The sequence below is a fragment of the Macrobrachium rosenbergii genome, chromosome 36, assembly GCF_040412425.1.
Source record: "Macrobrachium rosenbergii isolate ZJJX-2024 chromosome 36, ASM4041242v1, whole genome shotgun sequence".
Taxonomy (NCBI): Eukaryota; Metazoa; Arthropoda; class Malacostraca; order Decapoda; family Palaemonidae; genus Macrobrachium; species Macrobrachium rosenbergii.
In genome coordinates this window covers 23,902,625-23,924,374 of record NC_089776.1, presented here as the reverse complement: position 1 = coordinate 23,924,374, position 21,750 = coordinate 23,902,625, and positions in this window count along the sequence as shown.

Sequence of the window (21,750 nt, the reverse complement as noted above, 5' to 3'; positions counted from 1 at the left end):
AAACATTAAAGAACTCTAAATGATGAGGTCAGGTTAGCAGCAACGAAATATGTCCTCACTCTTCCACTGAAAAAAATTCCTTATCGGTTTGTATATGCCTCCCTGGGCCTCAAAATATCTGGTTTTAAACTGTAGCCATCCACTTTGTTAGTGCTGCAGATATTGTTTCTGATATATCTTGCCCATTTTATCCTGAATGTTGTTTGCTGTTTTGTTTTCCATACCTTGTATGTTTTGGGTGGTGACGGATTCGATTTGTCCCTACAATTCATTTTCAAAACTGAGGGTATGTACAATACATTATTAAAATGTACTAATCATTATCCATTTCATACGGTTCCATGCTTTAGGAGTAAGGCGTGAATATGCATGCATGTTTGTCATTTGCTTTAGTCAATTGAAATTTTATTACAGCCTCAACCTGGAGGAACGTGTCATATGGATTTCACCTCATATAAAGTTACTAGATATATTCTCTGTAGAGTGAGACGTACTGTTTCATTGCATATGGAGGACAGTTTCTAAATTAATCGTTTAAGCCCAGTGCTATCACTCCGTACTCTCCTTTTTTTATATGGATTTTATAAGTTTCAAAATTCGAGGCACCTGTTCAGCGTCCGCTTTCGAGCGAATATTATCGGAGGTAATTTTTTTTTTCGTTCAATGTTTTTCCGCTTTGCAAGTACTGGGGACAGGATTTGTTTTCACCATACCGCCGCTAAATCTTTTCTCTGCTTTTAAAAGCATTAACCCGATATAAAACTTCCTTTAAAAAGGCAATTGCCGGTTTATGAAGCGTTATTTTTATTAGTTTCCTTTTTAGTTTCCGTGTTAGAGTGAAATGCTCTTCAGGAACCAAATAAAATCATGTCATAGATCAAATATTTGCATATAAACTGGTTTAAACCTGAAAAACTGTTTGACATGAAATATTTTCTGTTAGATACCTTTTGATGAGATATTACTTTATCCCCTGTAATTAAACATAAATTATCAATGGAAATAGTCATTTTTTTAATAATCTACCTTTTTTTAATAATTTACCTTTGCATATCTTATTTCATTTGCAGTCTGACCGTACATGAAAAACATGAAATAAAAATTTTTAGATTCAAGCATACCATCAAACATTGTTGCTTTCTGCGTTGACTATAATGTAACCATAAGTTTTTAGGACGTCCATGGGAGCTGCCATTTTGCCACATTTGTTTGAATATAACGGGGATGTGAGGACGGTTGACGGTGTCAGTGGATAGCGGTCTGTGTTTTTCGTTTCTAGTATGTTTCGTGTTCGATTACGCTAGTATCGATTTCGTTCATATCGTTGCCTATAAAGGAGATATCGTTTTATGAGGACATAGCAGAGAACTGGTGAAATTTAATGTCATACGCCTCAAAGCGACTAGCATAGTTGACCAAATAAGGCTTAAAAAAACAAATTGCTCATAGAGTTTAGAGGAGAGGTATTACTGATATAAGATAATCCTTAATGTACTGCTACTACTTTTGATAAATAATAAAAGCAAGAAAGTGCACGGCTGTACAACGTAACTGATTCAGAATCTCTGGCAATATCACCGGCCTCTCCCAAGAACCAAACTGGTTTTTGGGGTTAGCAACGGGACCTTCCCAATGGGTTTTGCAAAATAATTAAAACGAACTTCAAACTAAAATGGTATCTGAGAGTCGAACGCTTCAGCAACAGTGCAGCTTGATAACCAGAAGAGTTCTTAAACAGAAAAAAGAGAAAGATCTAGAGTTGCTTTTGACAGTTTAGAGACTCAAAGACCTTTTCGGACATTATGGATATAAGATAATACACATAAATATACCTAAATAAAGACCCTACTGAAGATTTTGATAAACAATAAAAGTCCCTTATCTCTCCTTTGAAAGTGACCCACACTTGGCTAAGCGTAGAGAAACACCCCAAACACTCTTATCACTTCTGGTACCCTTCTTAGAAAGAGACAGAGGGAGAGAGAGAAAGTGTGTGAGCGTAAAAAACTGTAACAATGTATACACAAATGACCTAATTGATAAAATGCTCAAAGTTTATTAAATTATATTTTTTCTAATTTTGTACATTTCCATAAGCTCTGCATTTTCCAGATTTCGAGAGTATTGATTAATTATTTTTTTGATGTTGCAAACACTTTCAAAAGGTAGTTATTTTTGTCACATATTTGTTACGTTTTTCGTTTATGCTTATTTTTCTAAGAAGTACTCTCTAATCTTATATTTTTACATCTCACATTGTCTTAAATATTCATAATGTTGTAGTTTTTTTTGTTATTGTTATTCTGTGCTTCTTCATTGAAGATTTTTACTGGATTTTAGTTTTCTTTATTGTTTTATTGAAAAATCATCTCAAATGTCTTAACACTTACGAAAAGAATGTCTGTGAACCACGAAATATCTTTCCTTCAACTTGGCAGGTGTGTTACCTCAGCAGTTTTGGCAGGGCTTTCCAAACTTTGGACGATCTTCAACTCTCAAAAAGGAGCAAAGCCACTGTTGGTTTTTTTATGTACAGTAGACATGGGTGTAGTTAGTCTGTGTGTAGCCAGTGTTGCTGTATCTGCCAATTTAGTGGAAGACGACTTTGTACTCTCTCGAGAGAGCTAGGACAGAGCCTAGATGCTGTTTTTAGTTCAGTAGTGGCCTCTTTTGTTGGTAGAGCATCACTGTATTCAATTTGTTTGTTGCCATGGGTTAGGTGCAAGGACCATCCACTCTGAGGTCGCCAGTGGAAGAAAAATTATGCACAGGACTTTAGGAAATAACCGACTTCATTAGCAGGCTCTGACCTGGTTTGTTATGACTTGGTGACTGCACGGTGGTTACACGTGATTGGTCGTGCGCGAAGTTGGAATCGTGTGGTGTGAAGCGGGAGTGACGTATGGGCACATGGGTGTAAGAGTTCTCTGTGAATGCCAGCCAACTTACAGGCTAAACCTGGCGACTGAACTTGGGTTTGGTAGTGAAGCTTGAAAGCTTACTGGACACTGGTTGGCTGTTATTTCTTCTTTATTAATAATTACTGGTACTCATTTTGATGGTTCTACTATATGATATATATTTAATTATATATATATATATATATAAAATATATATATATATATATATATATATATATGCATCCCCATCTGTAAGTGGGAAAATTTTTATTTTGATGTGGATGATGTAAAGAAAAGTAATAGTGTTTCCGACCTGCAGTATGGAAAATTTTGCTGACTGGAAATGCATTTATAATTGTAAACAGTGTACTCTGCCTGAAACCCATTCACACAACTACATAGAACAAGAACAAGATATAAAATATATCAAGTGCCCAGATAATCATTCCCTCACATTTGATAAAAAACAAAATCATATCGTTTATGTTATTACAAAGAATTAGTGATTTATACTACTCAATTCAGTGCAGATATGCAAATTATATAAATACTAAAGAAATTATATGAATATTAAGGAAATTATATAAATACTAAAGAAATTTTATAAATGCTAAAGACAAAAGCTTGAAACTAGATTTAAATAAGCATCGTTTAATTAAGTTAAATACAAAATTTTTCACGACGTGTTTGGTTCCCTTTTTCATGGTGACACAATAAGATTCTTCCACAGAGACGTCACTCGCAGGAAGATTTTACTGAAGTTAAAGACAGATATTTACACCTCATTTCTCTTTAATACTTTTACAATTTTTGTTAGGTGTTAGACAGACTAACTATGTGAAATACTGAAAAAGTTTTTTCAGTCGTTTTATTTATTTATTTTCTGAAAAGTCTGAGCAAATATCATTTCTATAAATTCAGTTTTCGTCAGAATACCTCAGGTTTTTTTTTTCTCGGTGTCTTTTGGTGTTTGTTTTTAGCTTTGTGTCTATTTGGAATAATTTCAAACTCCTTTTACAGGGTAGGCCTTCTTGTGGTCGTATAAAGATACAATAGAAATTATATTTTAGAGACTTTTAGGGGTTTTAATGATACTAGCAATGGTAATTATTAAAGTATTTTATATAAATACTTGCTTATAACTTGTAAGTTATTTGAATTCATTTTTATATATTGTATTTTCAAGCATAATTGTGCAAAAAATCTGATCGTTTATATTTTGACAATTGTTGATGGTTTCTGACTATATTTTCACTCTTCTTTTGTGTCCAAAATATATTTCCAGCTTTGAGAGTTTTTGGGACAATTTCAAAAGTAGCTATTTCTGACTTATAGAATGTTGGAACACTCTAAGTCTGTGAAACACATTAAAAGGCACTAAGGCACGTATAGGTAGTATATACTTTTTTCCATAGTACTGATTTAGTTGCATGTGGATAGATATTAAAACAAGTTGTTTTTCAGTTCAGTGTTGTTACGTTCTGTGTAATGCATAGTTAATTCAGAAAAGTCATCTTTATTTATTTGTCATTGTTGATAAGTTAGGTATTTTTTCTTTCTTAGAAATATTGTGCATCACTGATGTTTAGTCCGTTAGCGAAAATGGTGATGGATTTAAAACATGATGAAACGAATTTCGAAGACAAGTTCGTAAGAGAACAAATAATATTTTTGTTAAGCCCAGAAAATCGATAGTGACTGATATTAGCAGGTAATTGTTTTATTCTTCTTAGTTCAGTAACGTTTCTTTTTGAAACATGTATTTTATGAAATTTTTTTTATAAGGAATCGGGACTTAGAGAATAGTAGTATACTCTTAGTAATGAGAAACACGCTAAAACAGACACTGAGGTACTTAAAAGGTAGTACACATTTTTTTCCATAATGTTGATTTTACCTGTAGTGCAATGGTATTAAGCCGGCTCCATTTTTTAGTTCAGAATTGTCATCTTCAGTGTAATTAATAGCGACAAATTTTTAAGGAAAAGGTTTCTTATCTTTAGTCTTATGGTATGGAATACTTAGTTTAGGCAGCCATATTTGCCAACATTGATAAATTAGGAACTGGTTCTTTTTTTAAAATATTTTGCATTATTGATGCATAGAGTATGTGCAAAAATACTGGCAAATTTAGACCATAATAAATATGAATTTAGAAAAGCAGATCAGTATGCTGCAAATTCCTAAAAAAAAAAAATGATGTGTAAGGAGTAACGGATAAAGGAAGTAAAAAATGGATAGAGTCGCTCATTACTGAAGAAAAGATGTGCATTTTGCAATTCCTAAACTTTTCATTATATAAAATTTAAAACATTTCAGATGATTTCCACTGAAGCAATAAAGAAAATCTTAAATCCAATAAAAATCTTCAAGGAAGAACAAAGACAAAACTTACAAGAAGCGTGTTACAAAGAATAACAAAAATACAAGGAAAACAGACAGAAACAAAACAATCTCAGCAATATCCCAGTAGAATAAAAATGGCCACCTTTTAAAAGTGTTTGCTCCATCTAATAATAAGTTAATTAAAACTTAACAAAACCTGGATTGTACAGAGCTTAAGAGAATGCAGAAAATTTAAAAATAAAGTATTTTAATAAACTTTGAGCAATGTATCTAGTAAGATCAGTGTGTATGTATTGTTAAAGTTTTTTTAGACACACGTTCTCTCTCTCTCTCTCTCTCTCTCTCTCTCTCTCTCTCTCTCTCTCTCTCTCTCTCTCTCTCTCATAAGAAATGATAAGTATGAACAACAGATGGTGGAAAAGATAAATAAGAGGCAGCCTCCCATAATCCAACGCATCTTCATCAGGGTCCTAATTCAAGGATTCTTCATTTCCATTTATATGACTCTCTGACCCATGCAAGGTAAAGTGAAGAAATATCAAAGGCAAGACGATTTCTCCACGCCTCTTTCTTGCCTTTATTGCCAGTCAATCTGTTTCATTTGTCATACTTTTTGCCTGTCCTACATTCACTCTAACTTCACTGTTGTTGTATGCTTTTTGCTGGGGTTAACAGTGTCTTTGGGACAAAAATAGCAATGAGTTTCAACATCAAAAGTACACTGGCTTGTTTGGAACTACAGGCATCGAAAACCCCTTCCAGAGCTGACAGCAACAAAGATAGGATGCCCATGTGCCAACATGGACCATCTCAAGAAACTAATCGGGACTACGGAAAGTAGAAGCTCTTTTGCTTTCAGATGAGGTCCTGAATACATTAGTGCAGGGGACAAACATAAGTGAAGACAGTGTAGGAAGATTGGGGAGAAAGTGAGCCTCAGTGCATAGAGGAACAGCAGAGATGCATGGTTTGGAATGGGGTTCTCACCAATTTGGATCTTTGAAAAGATTCCTAATTCTCCACTGAAGACGCGGGAACCTTAGTTTAAGGAAACTTGTTTACAGGACAGCTGTAAACCTTTTCTTCTTTTGTGACTAAGTATACCTTAGTTTAACGAGACCACTAAGCTGAATTAACAGCTTTCCTAGGACGGGCCCGAAAGATTAGACTTATTTTACGTGGCTAAGAACCAGTTGGTTACCTAGCAACGGGGCCTACAGCTTACTGTGGAATCCGAACCACATTATACCGAGAAATGAATTTCTATCACCAGAAATAAATTCCTGTAATTCTTCATTGGCCGGTCGGAGACTCGAACGCGAGCCCAGCAGAGTGAGACCGAGAACTATACCAACCCGTCCAACGAGGAACTTTCTTTTGTGATTAAGATTGTGCTGTGGCAAGTACCATAAATAAAATGAAAATCTTCTGGGAATTAAACATTGTTATCTTTCCTTGACAGGTGTACCCCTTGTATGTACATCTCAAAAAAACTGGTGTAAATGAAATACGGCATTAAAATTACTATAGACAATGATATGCATCGGACGGGAAATAAGAAATGAAAGGAAAAGATGAGAAAAGGCTACAAATAACACAGAGACCAGTACGGTCACAGCAAAAATAATTTAATGATTGATAACTAGTTCCTTCGCCCCTCTCACTTTTTATTTCTCATAATTATGGCTTAACACTTCTTAGAGCGATAAAGATGAAAAAGAATACGAGGAGGCTTGCAAGACAGCGTCACCTTCCTTATAAGTTTTCAGAGTTCAGCTGTCTTTGTTAAGGAAAGTTAAGGCTTCATGTGGTTATTATTGTGCTGGAAATATTGTAGTTCTATAATTTCACTGTTGATCCCGTTAGAATCATTCAAGTTTCTTATTGCGCGTTGTACAGTTTATTATTCTATTTTGCTCACTTTTCCTGGATGAGACCATTGACAAAACAGTTGAAATATCCTGTCCTCCGTCGGGAGTGAAATAGAGAGACAACTTCAGGAAAGCGACAATATTCCTAAAGATTTATTGCTCATAAAAGAGCATAAAAGAGGGTTAACATGTCACAAGGTAGTGTCCTGGCACTCTTGGGAAAACGACGTACATGGACAGTGTATTCTAAGAATAGCAAAGTGAAATGGAAAAACTCGTAACCTGAAATGCTCTCTCTCTCTCTCTCTCTCTCTCTCTCTCTCTCTCTCTCTCTCTCTCTCTATATATATATATATATATATATATATATATATATATATATATATATATATATATATATATATATATATATATATACATATACATATATATGTATAATATATATACATATATAATATATATGTATATATATACATACATATAAAAATTTATTTATATATGTGTGTGTTTGTATTTGCTTCCTTCAATAAATAAATCCAATACACATTGACATTACCTCATGCATAACGGGTTCCCACTAGGATTCTCTGAAATTAGCCTTTTCCCTGAACTTTGACTTTCTCTCTCTCTCTCTCTCTCTCTCTCTCTCTCTCTCTCTCTCTCTCTCTCTCTCTCTCTCTCTCTCTCTCAGTAAAAATATATTCCTTTTTTTTCGTTGGCGAGAAGGAAATTACTCCCTCCGCTACTTTGGAAAGTGAGTGATGCGAAGTCAAAATGAAATTCAGAAATATGAGGCGCATCAAATCTATTTACCAGCTTTGACTGATATATATATATATATATATATATATATATATATATATATATATATATATATATATATATATATATATATGAAAAACAAAATAAACCGCTACTAATTTGTAGATAGTTGAAAACTCTTCTCCCATTTCCCCTATGAAAACATCTTCCGCTTAACAACACTAGTTGTTAAATGGCCGAAGGGGAGATGGTTTTTTTTTTTTTTTTTTTTTTTTTACGAAGATCGAAAGTCATTATTCGCTATTATTGAAAGTTATTTGAGAACTGATAGGCCTCACTGTCGACATCGAATTTCATATGCTTCAAAGTTACGGATGTGGCTCTGCATAAAAGCACCAATAGATTTGTTGAGGTTCAACATCGCGTGTGTCACTTTTATGAGACTGATGAGGCAGGGGCTTACGCGAGCAGTGCACAGGTTTCCGAATGAAAGCTTACCAATGCTGTGGAGAGAGAGAGAGAGAGAGAGAGAGAGAGAGAGAGAGAGAGAGAGAGAGAGAGAGAGAGAGAGAAGTGGTTACGTTTCCCAAAGCTCTTAACATGCAAGTTTTCAGCACCGGATAAAAAAAAAAAAAAAAAAATATATATATATATATATATATATATATATATATATATATATATATATATATATATATTTTTTTTTTTTTTTTTTATATATTTATATATATTTCTGACGAGGGGTCTGACGATGTACAATGCAGTACATTGAACTTTCTCCTTTTTTCTGTTTTACTTGGCAACCTTATTTATCAGAATCTAGTGATCCTTTTTGCCATTTGAAACCACAGAGTCCCAAACTTGCCAAGCCTTATTGTAATGCAGGGTCCAGATCTAGAATGAACTGGGGCTGAAGTCGTTACTGAAAAAAGTTTTTCCTGGTGTTCAGTTGAATTACTGGACGTCTGGAAGAGCTTTTTTTATATGTGAAATTATGAAATTACGGAGAATAGTTTGCTGGCTGAGGGAACATTAACTAGTGATAAGTCTAATCCGTACACTGATAATGAGCGCTTGTTATCATGTATAGAAAAACTAGGTTTTTATGTCTATCTCTGCTTAATATCCTCTTTTAAAGGAATCTGTCACAGACAACGATCATGGATAACTTTAACCTTAAATAAAATAAAAACTACTGAGGATAGAGGGCTGCAATTTGTTAAGTTTGATTATTAGAGGGTGGATGATCAACATACCAATTTGCAGCCCTCTAGCCTCAGTAGTTTTTAAGATCTGGGGGCGGACAGAAAAAGTGCGCACGGACAGACAAATAGCCATCTCAGTAGTGTTTTTGCAGACAACTAATAAGCAGATAACGGAATAATTGCAACGCAGACATTGTATTTTCTCAACATTCCCTGTCAGTTTCTTTTTTCATTATTCGACGCAGCGTGTTCTTTGTGTGGAGGTGTGATTTCAAAAGCGAACTTCACATGGTATTTATTTTTAGATTTCGCATCATTCGCTCTCCCGCGGCAACAAAGGGAATCTTTCCCCCATCGGTCTTTGGGCAAATAGAATGAAAATGACGATTCCTTTTTCATTCGTGCAAGAGAGAACTCTTTTTGAAGAGAAAAAATCTTTCTAAAAATGCGAGTTTTATCGCAAACCATGTTTTCTTAATGGAGGTTTGATAGATGCATTAACTGGAAAAGCAAGAGCCATTGTAGGAAGCTGACAGATATATATTGACTTCGAGCGTGAGATATGTTTTCTTAGGACCAAAGGTTACGGTGCACAGAATTTAGCATTTTCATAAGGTATATGGACAGCAGCAGGGACAGGTTTGTTGACGATCATAAAAATGGGGGAAAGTCGAATGTGAAGGCTGAATATGAAAATTCTTCTAGTAAAAGAACAAGTTAAAAGTGTTTTAGAGTTTTTCGTAAATAATTACAAGTGGTGGAGTCTCACCATCTTCCTTTGTCTCTTGCGATGTAAATCTGTCTGTAGAGGAACAACAAATAAATCATTTGGAAATAGACATTTAAAAGGATAACTAATAATTTTAAAACTGAAAAGGTTTTTTTACTACGGAAAAACACCTTTGTATAAAATTGTACTCAGAATTGGACAAGGAACATTGGCATCACCGCACATTATTGAAGTACCGATAACATCATCATGACTCAGTCCAAGTGAGCCTACAATATGTGGTGTCACGTTTTTTAAACAGTATATAATCACTCCTGACTACTGACGGGGTTTATCATATTTAAAATTATTATGCTAACCAGCGGCTGCGTAAAAGAATTGCATCTTTTGCAAAACAATAATGACAGAAGCTAATTTTAACTAAACTTCGTTGAAAATGTCAGAAAGCACTCACGGATAACTAAAAAAAATTAGTTGCAGAAAACTCTCAAGAAAACTTTCTCGTGCAGAAGTAAAGAAAATGAAAACACGTAGGAATACCCTCCATGACCCTTGGGTAAATTTCATATCAGGGGTTGACTCTAAAGGGTTACTCGGAAGAGCAAATTCTTCATGCTGGTATAAGGCCTTCATATCTGCCAACAAGTAAACCGGTGAAATAAGGTAGAATGATGGAAACAACTTAGTTACATGGGCTCTCTTGCCTTACCGTTTTACATATGAACTGTTTTAGTAATTGTTCTGTCGGATTATTTTTAGTGTTCCTTCGTTACGTTACACCTGAATGGCCTCCTTATTCTACATTTACATTGTGAAAATCGGCTATAATCTGATTGGATGGAGCAGTGAATTTCTTTCCCTCTACTGCATAGATTTAGGAATTCTTTCCTTGCCATTTCTTTATAGAAACTTGGCATGTCTGCATCAAGAACGAATCTGATGTATGGACATAGATCATGATAAAGCTCCGATGTAGTGGTTAGGAAATTGTCTATCCTTAGTTCTAGCTCAACTCATGTTTGATAGATTTCACTCAAAAAATACGGTCTTGCCCACCCTGTCAGCTAAGGATTCGGGGTTTGGGTAGGCTAGAGGCCTACCTGCTGAGTCATCAACAGCCAATGCTTGGTTCTTCCTGGGTGGAGAGGGGTCTTTGGTGCTAAACTTATGTGTATTTTCATTCTTTTATAATACTGAGCACCAATGCAATGGCATGCTCTTGCCTCTGCTGATTATGATCGAATTTTAAGACCTGTAAGTGCCAAGATGAAGTGGACCTAGACATGTCGGAGAGTTAAAAGTTAAGTATACCTCAGTTTAACCAGACCACTGAGCTGATTAACAGCTCTCCTAGGGCTGGCCCGAAGGATTAGACTTATTTTACGTGGCTAAGACCCAATTGGTTACCTAGCAACGGGACCTACAGCTTATTGTGGAATCCGAACCACATTATAACGAGAAATGAATTTCTATCACCAGAAATAAATTCCTGTAATTCTTCATTGGCCGGTCGGGGAATCGAACGTGGGACCAGCAGAGTGCTCGCTGAGAACGATACCCACCTGCCCAATGAGGAACATATGTCTGGAAGTAATGAAGTGGAAAGTAAAAGAGGAATGTTGGCATGACGGTAAGAAAATTGATTTAATTAAGATAAACATTTGTAGTGAAAATTCATTAAGGCCCTATACCTCCATTTGGATTCCATTCTGATTGCTTAGTATAACAAGAAAGCAATTCAGGTTTATACATGTGTCCTGTTCTGCAACTAAATTTTTTTCTTTGCTTTCTTATTCCATAATACTGTTGATATAAAAAAAAGGATATTCGTTACTCTGCGCTGGTCGGCTTATCTTTTTGTATGGGGAGGGCGACAGGATTAGTAAGCCATGCTTTCATTTATCACAGATCTGAAAGAATTATGAAAATATGGTAAATATCCGGAAAGAAGACATAAGCTGAAATTGACAGTATCGCCACTTGCAAGGAAAATTCAATAGGCAAGTGCCGCAGAAAACTAAGACACTGGAAAACTATGTATAGTTTGTTAGTAGAGGGCGGGAGTAGTATTGCATCAGCCATCGTACGGTTTGCTGGGTCACCAAAGTACATAGAAGCTGAAATGGTTCGTCTCGTGTTACTCAGTTGCATTAAAGAGGATTTCTCTCCTTCATTTCTCGTGAAAAGGTTGTTGTATTACTTCTTGTAGAAAGATACTTTCCCCTAATCTGTGCCTTCCGACGTTTCCCTAATCTGTGCCTTACGACGATTCGTTCGTATTCCCCCAAGTTTTAAGTGTTATTTTGTTTTAACCAGACTTTCTCTTGTCAAGGCCTTCTTTACTGTAATTGTATTTAATGTGCTTGAAGGACTTCCCCACTTAGCTTTAATGCCTTTAGTAATTTTGTGCAGTAGGAATATTACTGTGAAGAATCTATGAGAATACTACTTGTTTCTTTTATGCCAAAAATGTTCATTGTTTATATTTTTGTATTTTCGTGCTATAAAGGTTCAGAATCAGTTTTTATATACTACATTTCTTGGTGAGCACAAGCCTTGTCCAAGCCTTAAGTTAGTGTGGAATTTTAGGAATCTGTAAAACCCCATAAAGAGTCTCGGAGAAAGTATTGTTTAAAAGGGCGTGATATCGCACTCGCCGGGCTGCCTCCAGCCAAGTTTATGACGATGGTGGTCGGCTTCTTAAAAATACAGGGAGGTGTAGGCACTTCTTTCTTTTATCCTTTGCTAATTTTCATATTCAAACTGTTTTCTTATTTGATTTTAATAAGGTTTGTCCACAAAACAGGACTATATTTTCATATTTACCTCTATCCTAAAACATTCATTTGCAAATGTGTTGCTCCTTCATATACGAACCTATTCATAAACTTGTAATGCATTACTACTTTACATATTTTTTACCATACTTTAATCATGCTAAATGAACTGCCAAGAGAAAACAAAGGCAGATAGAATCATTTCTAATCCTTGCACCAAAAGATTTATTATGTGTGCTCTTAGGATCACAAATGAAAATAATATGAGAGAGGGTCGAGAAGGCAAGTTCAGACCTTAGGGGAGTTATGTATCATCCAGAAAGTCTGCTCAAGGTATCTTCATTTCACATAAATGATAAATGAGTTTGGCAGTATCGTCCACTTCGTGATAGAGACATGAAATTGTGCTAACTTACGGTTTTATTGACTATGGTGAGTCGTACTACAGAGAAAAATAAAGATTGTATATAGCTCCCTACCAGGGTACACCTGTGACATACCCTGCTGCGCAACTCAGCATTTGGTCCAATGTCACGTAAATGTCAGGACAGGTACCCGAAATACTACATAATAAGCCTGAGAGATATTAGGTAGCTGCATCTAAACTGAGAGGTTTTGTTGGCATCACATGTTCTCTCATATTTTAGTGATTTTGTTCTGCAGGCATCGCAAAAACTCATTATGAGATAGGGTTGTGGAACTCACCAACCCAGCTATGCTGAAGGTTTTGGCATGCCCTTCTTAATAAGTTGTTGCATTATTTGTATCTTTTCGGTTTTTTTGACAATTTAGTGTGCAAGAATTTTGATAATACAATCCATTGGATACTGATGAAGTTCAGCCTATGGATGGAGAATTCCAGTTCGTTCCTGATATATCTCTTTCTCTTTCCTGGTAGACTGTATCCATCCAAGTGAATCTTCCTTGTGTGCTGCCTGAGCCGAAGCAGTGTTACTATTTTGCATTTATTCAAAAGCTGATACCAAGTCTTTAAACTACAATACCAGGTCTTTACTGTTTCAGGCTGGAGAGTGGTGTCGGTGGTCCATCCTCTCATACATATAATGCATAAATGATATTCAAAGGGTCACATCACTTCATACATCATTAAAATTGCTTAGTATATAAAACTTGTATATTATCTGTACTGCAACAAAGTAAGGAGGATTTCTCTAAGCCATGCCAGCTAAAGGTTAACGTCAGTCAGTTTCTCGTTCGGGTATCATGCATGTATTCCAAAATAATGAACTTGGATCATAAGGTAATCCTACTGTGCAAAGATAGATCATCCAACTTCTCAGTAAGAACGGCCAAAGTATGATAGTGTTAGCGCAAAGCTCGAGCATTTCTTTCCATTTTGAATTTCCAGTAGCTGATAATTCCATAATACCACGTGGAAATATAGTTGGCTCAGTAGGCACTGGCTTATTAAAGTTTGAATAGTTCCTTAGTATTAATATAAAAACAGGGACTAATTGTTAATACTAAGAAACTTAAAACCTTCATCCAATTTCTATACCGGAATAAGGAAAGAAAATAGTACCAGAAAATGCCTCTCAAATGTCGTACATTGAACGCTTGACGTTTAGTATTTTCCTATTTAAGTCCCTATTTTTTTTAATTAACAGGTGCATCAAGATCTTCGTAGAGTTGGTCGGCATTATTTATAGAGCTTATGGATACGATCATATTGTTCACTTATTTTAGTCATAAAATATACGCGGCAAGTCCGTAAACAAATGGAAGTTTCATAAAACGAGACTGGTATAGGAAATTTTTAATAGTTATATGTGTAGGAAAGTTGCTATACAAAATAGTATTTGGGCATTAATAAGTTTTGGGTCAGAAAATTAGGCAAAAATACAAAGATCAAGTCTCGAGACCAATAATTCAGCGAAATGTGGCCACGTGGTCATTTTATGACGACTAACTTCGATAGTGCAATTTCAGTCAAAATAAGAATTGCCCACCAACTAGATAACGGTCCGAATACCTTCCTTATCATTACTTTGCAGATAAAAGTAAAAAAAAAAAAACTTTGGCAGAGAATGCCCTTACTTTTTAATGAAAAAGTATAATTATACACATCCATTTTGTGGAATGCTGCTTCTCGTAGAGATGTGATTTTCTCCACACTGTTTGATAACCAGATGCTGGAGTTGACTGCACGTTCATCTTAAAGTTCTTATGAATGAAAATGGTACTGAATCATGTTGTCTTGTACTCTGAAATGTCGCTATAAATTTGTATAACTGAGATGAAGTCTTAATGCGACTTAAGTTACTTTAAAGTCATTTGAGCGGTATTTTGGCGAATGACATCCAAATTGCTCTTGCGTCGGTATATTTGTCTTTTTATTGTTGTTCCAGTTTGCTTTTTAATTATCATTCAGCTATCTAAGGAGATAACTGTTTATTGAATTCTTTCATCCCTTTGATTTCATAAAATGAGCAAGTAAGAGAGGAGAAATAAACTTCGAGTTTTATGCAACCATGGAACGTCGAAATTGTCATGAAGAAAATTCTCTCTCTCTCTCTCTCTCTCTCTCTCTCTCTCTCTCTCTCTCTCTCTCTCTCTCTCTCTCTCTCTCTCTCTCGAATAAACATGGTCAATGCCCAAGCCGAAAAAATTCGACGGGAAAAAAATATTTACTCTATGGCTTTAGAAAGGCTTCAAAAACAGCGACATTCTTTATGAATATAAATTTCAAGTAAACTTGGTATGTATCTCGAAGTAATAAATGTTTTCACTGGTCTATTTTTTCCTTTCTTTTTCAGAAAATTTAATGCGTAGTTGGATACAGTTAAAGATAGAAATACTGAGAGAATTAAATAATTTTTCTAAGCATTGTGTTGAATTGAGCAGAATATATTAAAGTGATTATGAAATGAGTTCCTTTCACCCCTTTTCTGGCTCATGCTCTTTAATCTGAACTATCAGGTGTAGGTCTTCATTTGTTTCCTTTTTTTTTTGATGATTTCCAGAGCCATCCGGTACATTTTAAACCTGCTGATTCCACTTCTACTTTTTTTACCATTTGTTAATCTTCCATTCTTATAGCTTATTCATTACATATTCGTACAACTCCCGAAAGTACTTTAGTCACGAATCTATGGTCACACATTTTCAAATTCTCCACTTTCCTTGTTGGCGTCCATGTTTCTACTGTATAAAGTAGTACAAACTCCATGTACCCATTGCAAGTCATTGCTCTTCCTAGCAAGGGGATATTTATAGTTACTAGTAGCTTAGCTCTCTCTCTCTCTCTCTCTCTCTCTCTCTCTCTCTCTCTCTCTCTCATTTCATCCATGCTGCAGGTATGCTCTTTCTTACTGCTCTCCTAACTCTTGCTTAAAGATAACTTGATGCTCGGCACCAAGGAGGTAAATATTGAGAAACAAAGAAATGATCAAGCTTTTATTTACTTGTGCCCTCTGGGGAACAAACAAACAAGGTAAGATAAATCTTGAACTGCAGATGAAAATAAACATGTTGATGTTGCGAAAATGTTTCAGCTTGTCTGCTCATGCGAAAAATCTAGACAGAATAATTCAGACATTATTGGCAGTCGCTGTCAGTTGCAATCCAAGCACCCCGGAAAGTGCATTCATTTGTGCACTCCTTCTGACACCTTGCCCCTGCTGGTGAAGACATCTAAATTTGTAACCAAATCTCTCTCTCTCTCTCTCTCTCTCTCTCTCTCTCTCTCTCTCTCTCTCTCTCTCTCTCTCTCTTCTGTACACACACACATAAATATATATACATACATACATATATATATATATATATATATATATATATATATATATATATATATATATATATATATATATGTAATCATGAAGCTACAAATGTCGTTTAATATCAAATTCACGCTACCTCGAGAGTATCTCCGATGGAGAATTATCACCGAAGGAATTTATATAAGTGATAAATGAACAGGTACCACTGGGACGCGAACCCTTGACATGGACCCATTCAACGACTCAGTGGACGCTACCACCGCGCCATCAAGAGAGAGGTATAAATCATTACCGAGTCTGCTGTACTGTTTTTTCCGTCGTGAGCAGGGAAATTGTACTTAGCCTCGGCAATGACCCACCTCCGCCATGATAGTTCGTTGGTACGTTTGGAACACGCAGCTCTTATTATGAAATTTTTTATCACACCGTGATTTATATACAATCATGAAGCTACAAATGTCGTTTAATATCAAATTCACGCTACCTCGAGAGTATCTCCGATGGAGAATTATCACCGAAGGGGAATTTATATAAGTGATAAATGAACAGGTACCACTGGGACGCGAACCCTTGACATGGACCCATTCAACGACTCCAGTGGACGCTACCACCGCGCCATCAAGAGAGGTATAAATCATTACCGAGTCTGCTGTACTGTTTTTTCCCGTCGTGAGCGGGGAAATTGTACTTAGCCTCGGCAATGACCCACCTCCGCCATGATAGTTCGTTGGTACGTTTGGAACACGCAGCTCTTATTATGAAATTTTTTTATCACACCGTGATTTATATACAATCATGAAGCTACAAATGTCGTTTAATATCAAATTCACGCTACCTCGAGTATCTCCGATGGAGAATTATCACCGAAGGGGAATTTATATAAGTGATAAATGAACAGGTACCACTGGGACGCGAACCCTGACATGGACCCATTCAACGACTCCAGTGGACGCTACCACCGCGCCATCAAGAGAGGTATAAATCATTACCGAGTCTGCTGTACTTTTTTTTCCCGTCGTGAGCGGGGAAATTGTACTTAGCCTCGGCAATGACCCACCTCCGCCATGATAGTTCGTTGGTACATTTGGAACACGCAGCTCTTATTATGAAATTTTTTATCACACCGTGATTTATATACAATCATGAAGCTACAAATGTCGTTTAATATCAAATTCACGCTACCTCGAGTATCTCGATGGAGAATTATCACCGAAGGGGAATTTATATATGATAAATGAACAGGTACCACTGGGACGCGAACCCTTGACATGGACCCATTCAACGACTCCAGTGGACGCTACCACCGCGCGCCATCAAGAGAGGTATAAATCATTGCCGAGTCTGCTGTACTGTTTTTTCCGTCGTGAGCGGGAAATTGTACTTAGCCTCGCAATGACCCACCTCCGCCATGATAGTTCGTTGGTGCGTTTGGAACACGCAGCTCTTATTATGAAATTTTTTTATCACACCGTGATTTATATACAATCATGAAGCTAAATGTCGTTTAATATCAAATTCACGCTACCCGAGAGTATCTCCGATGGAGAATTTATCACCGAAGGGGAATTTATATAAGTGATAAATGAACAGGTACCACTGGGGGACGCGAACCCTTGACATGGACCCATTCAACGACTCAGTGGGCGCTACCACCGCGCCATCAGAGGTATAGAAATCATTACCGAGTCTGCTGTACTGTTTTTTCCCGTCGTGAGCGGGGAAATTGTACTAACCTCGGCAATGACCCCACCTCCGCCATGATTTGGTTGATGCGTTTGGAACCACGCGGCTCTTATTATGAAATTTTTATCACACGTGATTTTATATACAATCATGAAGCTACAAATGTAGTTTTAATATCAAATTCACGCTACCTAAAGTATCTCCGATGGAGGATTATCACCGAAGGGAATTTATATAAGTGATAAATGAACAGGTACCACTGTGTGTGAACCCTTGACATGGACCATTCAGCGACTCCAGTGGGCTACCTGCGCCATCAAGAGAGGTATAAATCATTACCGAAGGTCTGCTGTACTGTTTTTCCCGTCGTGAGGCGGGAATTGTATAACCTCGGGCAATGACCACCTCCGCCATGATAGTTCGTTGATACGTTTGGAACGCAGCTCTTATTAAAATTTTTTATCACACCGTGATTTATATACAATCGCGAAGCTGCAAATGTCGTTTTTAATATCAAATTCACGCTACCTCGAGTATCTCCGATGGAGAATTATCACCGAAGGGGAATTTATATAAGTGATAAATGAACAGGTACCACTGGGACGCGAACCCTGACATGGACCCATTCAACGACTCAGTGGACGCTACCACCGCGCCATCAAGAGAGGTATAAATCATTACCGAGTCTGCTGTACTGTTTTTTCCGTCGTGAGCGGGGAAATTGTACTTAGCCTCGGCAATGACCCACCTCCGCCATGATAGTTCGTTGGTACGTTTGGAACACGCAGCTCTTATTATGAAATTTTTTTATCACACCGTGATTTATATACAATCATGAAGCGACAAATGTCGTTTAATATCAAATTCACGCTACCTCGAGATAAAAAAATTTCATAATAAGAGCTGCGTTTCCAAACGCACCAACGAACTATCATGGCGGAGGTGGGTCATTGCCGAGGCTAAGTACAATTTCCCGCTCACGACGGGAAAACAGTACAGCAGACTCGGTAATGATTTATACCTCTCTTGATGGCGCGGTGGTAGCGCCCACTGAGTCGTTGAATGGGTCCATGTCAAGGGTTCGCGTCCCAGTGGTACCTGTTCATTTATCACTTATATAAATTCCCCTTCGGTGATAATTCTCCATCGGAGATACTCGAGGTAGCGTGAATTTGATATTAAACGACATTTGTAGCTTCATGATTGTATATAAATCACGGTGTGATAAAAATTTCATAATAAGAGCTGCGTGTTCCAAACGTACCAACGAACTATCATGGCGGAGGTGGGTCATTGCCGAGGCTAAGTACAATTTCCCCGCTCACGACGGGAAAAACAGTACAGCAGACTCGGTAATGATTTATACCTCTTGATGGCGCGGTGGTAGCGTCCACTGGAGTCGTTGAATGGGTCCATGTCAAGGGTTCGGGTCCCAGTGGTACCTGTTCATTTATCACTTATATAAATTCCTTCGGTGATAATTCTCCATCGGAGATACTCGAGGTAGCGTGAATTTGATATTAAACGACATTTGTAGCTTCATGATTGTATATAAAATCACGGTGTGATAAAAAATTTCATAATAAGAGCTGCGTGTTCCAAACGTACCAACGAACTATCATGGCGGAGGTGGGTCATTGCCGAGGTTAAGGACAATTTCCCCGCTCACGACGGAAAAACAGTACAGCAGACTCGGTAATGATTTATACCTCTCTTGATGGCGCGGTGGTAGTGTCCACTGGAGTCGTTGAATGGGTCCATGTCAAGGGTTCATGGCCCCAGTGGTACCTGTTCATTTATCACTTATATAAATTCCTTCGGTGATAATTCTCCATCGGAGATACTCGAGGTAGCGTGAATTTGATATTAAACGACATTTGTAGCTTCATGATTGTATATAAATCACGGTGTGATAAAAATTTCATAATAAGAGCTGCGTGTTCCAAACGTACCAACGAACTATCATGGCGGGAGGTGGGTCATTGCCGAGGCTAAGCATAATTTCCCCGCTCACGACGGGAAAAACAGTACAGCAGACTCGGTAATGATTTATACCTCTTTGATGGCGCGGTGGTAGCGCCCACTGGAGTCGTTGAATGGGTCCATGTCAAGGGTTCGCGTCCCAGTGGTACCTGTTCATTTATCACTTATATAAATTCCTTCGGTGATAATTCTCCATCGGAGATACTTTAGGTAGCGTGAATTTGATATTAAACGACATTTGTAGCTTCATGATTGTATATAAATCACGGTGTGATAAAAAAATTTCATAATAAGAGCTGCGTTCCAAACGTACCAACGAACTATCATGGCGGAGGTGGGTCATTGCCGAGGCTATACAATTTCCCGCCTCACGACGGGAAAAACAGTACAGCAGACTCGGTAATGATTTATACCCTCTTGATGGCGCGGGTAGCGTCCACTGGAGTCGTTGAATGGGTCCATGTCAAGGGTTCGCGTCCCAGTGGTACCTGTTCATTTATCACTTATATAAATTCCCCTTCGGTGATAATTCTCCATCGGAGATACTCTCGAGGTAGCGTGAATTTGATATTAAACGACATTTGTAGCTTCATGATTGTATATAAATCACGGTGTGATAAAAATTTCATATATATATGTGTGTGTGTGTGTGTGTGTGTGTGTGTGTATGTATATATATATATATATATATATATATATATATATATATATATATATATATATATATATATATATATATATATATATATATATATATATATATATATATATATATATATATATATATATATATATAAAGGGCAATATGGATTAGCAAATGAATTTTTGTGTAACGGAAAACTTTCAATCAATGAACTGTGTGTCTGACTATCACAAATATTTAAGAAGAAAATGCTGAGCTTTATAATGTACATGATTTATTATAAATACGATAGTATGGCGAAATTACATCAATATTGCTGTCATTTTGACAGGGGGATACACACACACTATATATATATATATATATATATATATATATATATATATATATATATATATATATATATATATATATATATATATATATATATCATTCACCATAGACCTTTTTTCCTGGAGGCATTTGAGGGTCAGTTTACTAGCCCACCCTTCTCCCCAATCAGGGTGCAGCCCACAACAGCCCAATAACCACCAGCAACGTAACAAACTGGTCATGTCATTTGAGAAACGCAAGGACTAGAGGAAAGTGCGTAAAAGAGAGGATATTTGGACAAATAAACAGATGATGTTGACAAAGCCACGTACTCACGGAATGGCGCTGGTGTTAGGGTAGCCCTAAGAATTATTGACCAAATATCTAAGGGAGAAAAGAGAAAGACAACGTTGGGAGGAAAATTTTTGAGGACATGAATGCCACACATAGGGGGATGATTTGAGTGACAAAGGCAAGTGGAATCATTAATAAGGAAACTTGGAAGTGGAAGACACCAGGTTATGATAGAATCACTGAGGAGATAATTGTAACTGAAAGCTTAATGACACCTCGTATACTGCCAAGACTTTCGCAGAAAATAGAATGAGGAAACATTGCAATGTTTCCTTTGCGTCGTCTGTAATGAAAGTAACCGTTTTCAGTATACTTGTTCTCAGTAGGCTGGAAAAAGGCGTTGATTTAATGCTTCGACATGAACAAGCTGGATCTAGGAAAGGCATGTTGCAAGATCAAATATTTGTGTTACGATATATATTACACGAGTGAGTGTAGGGA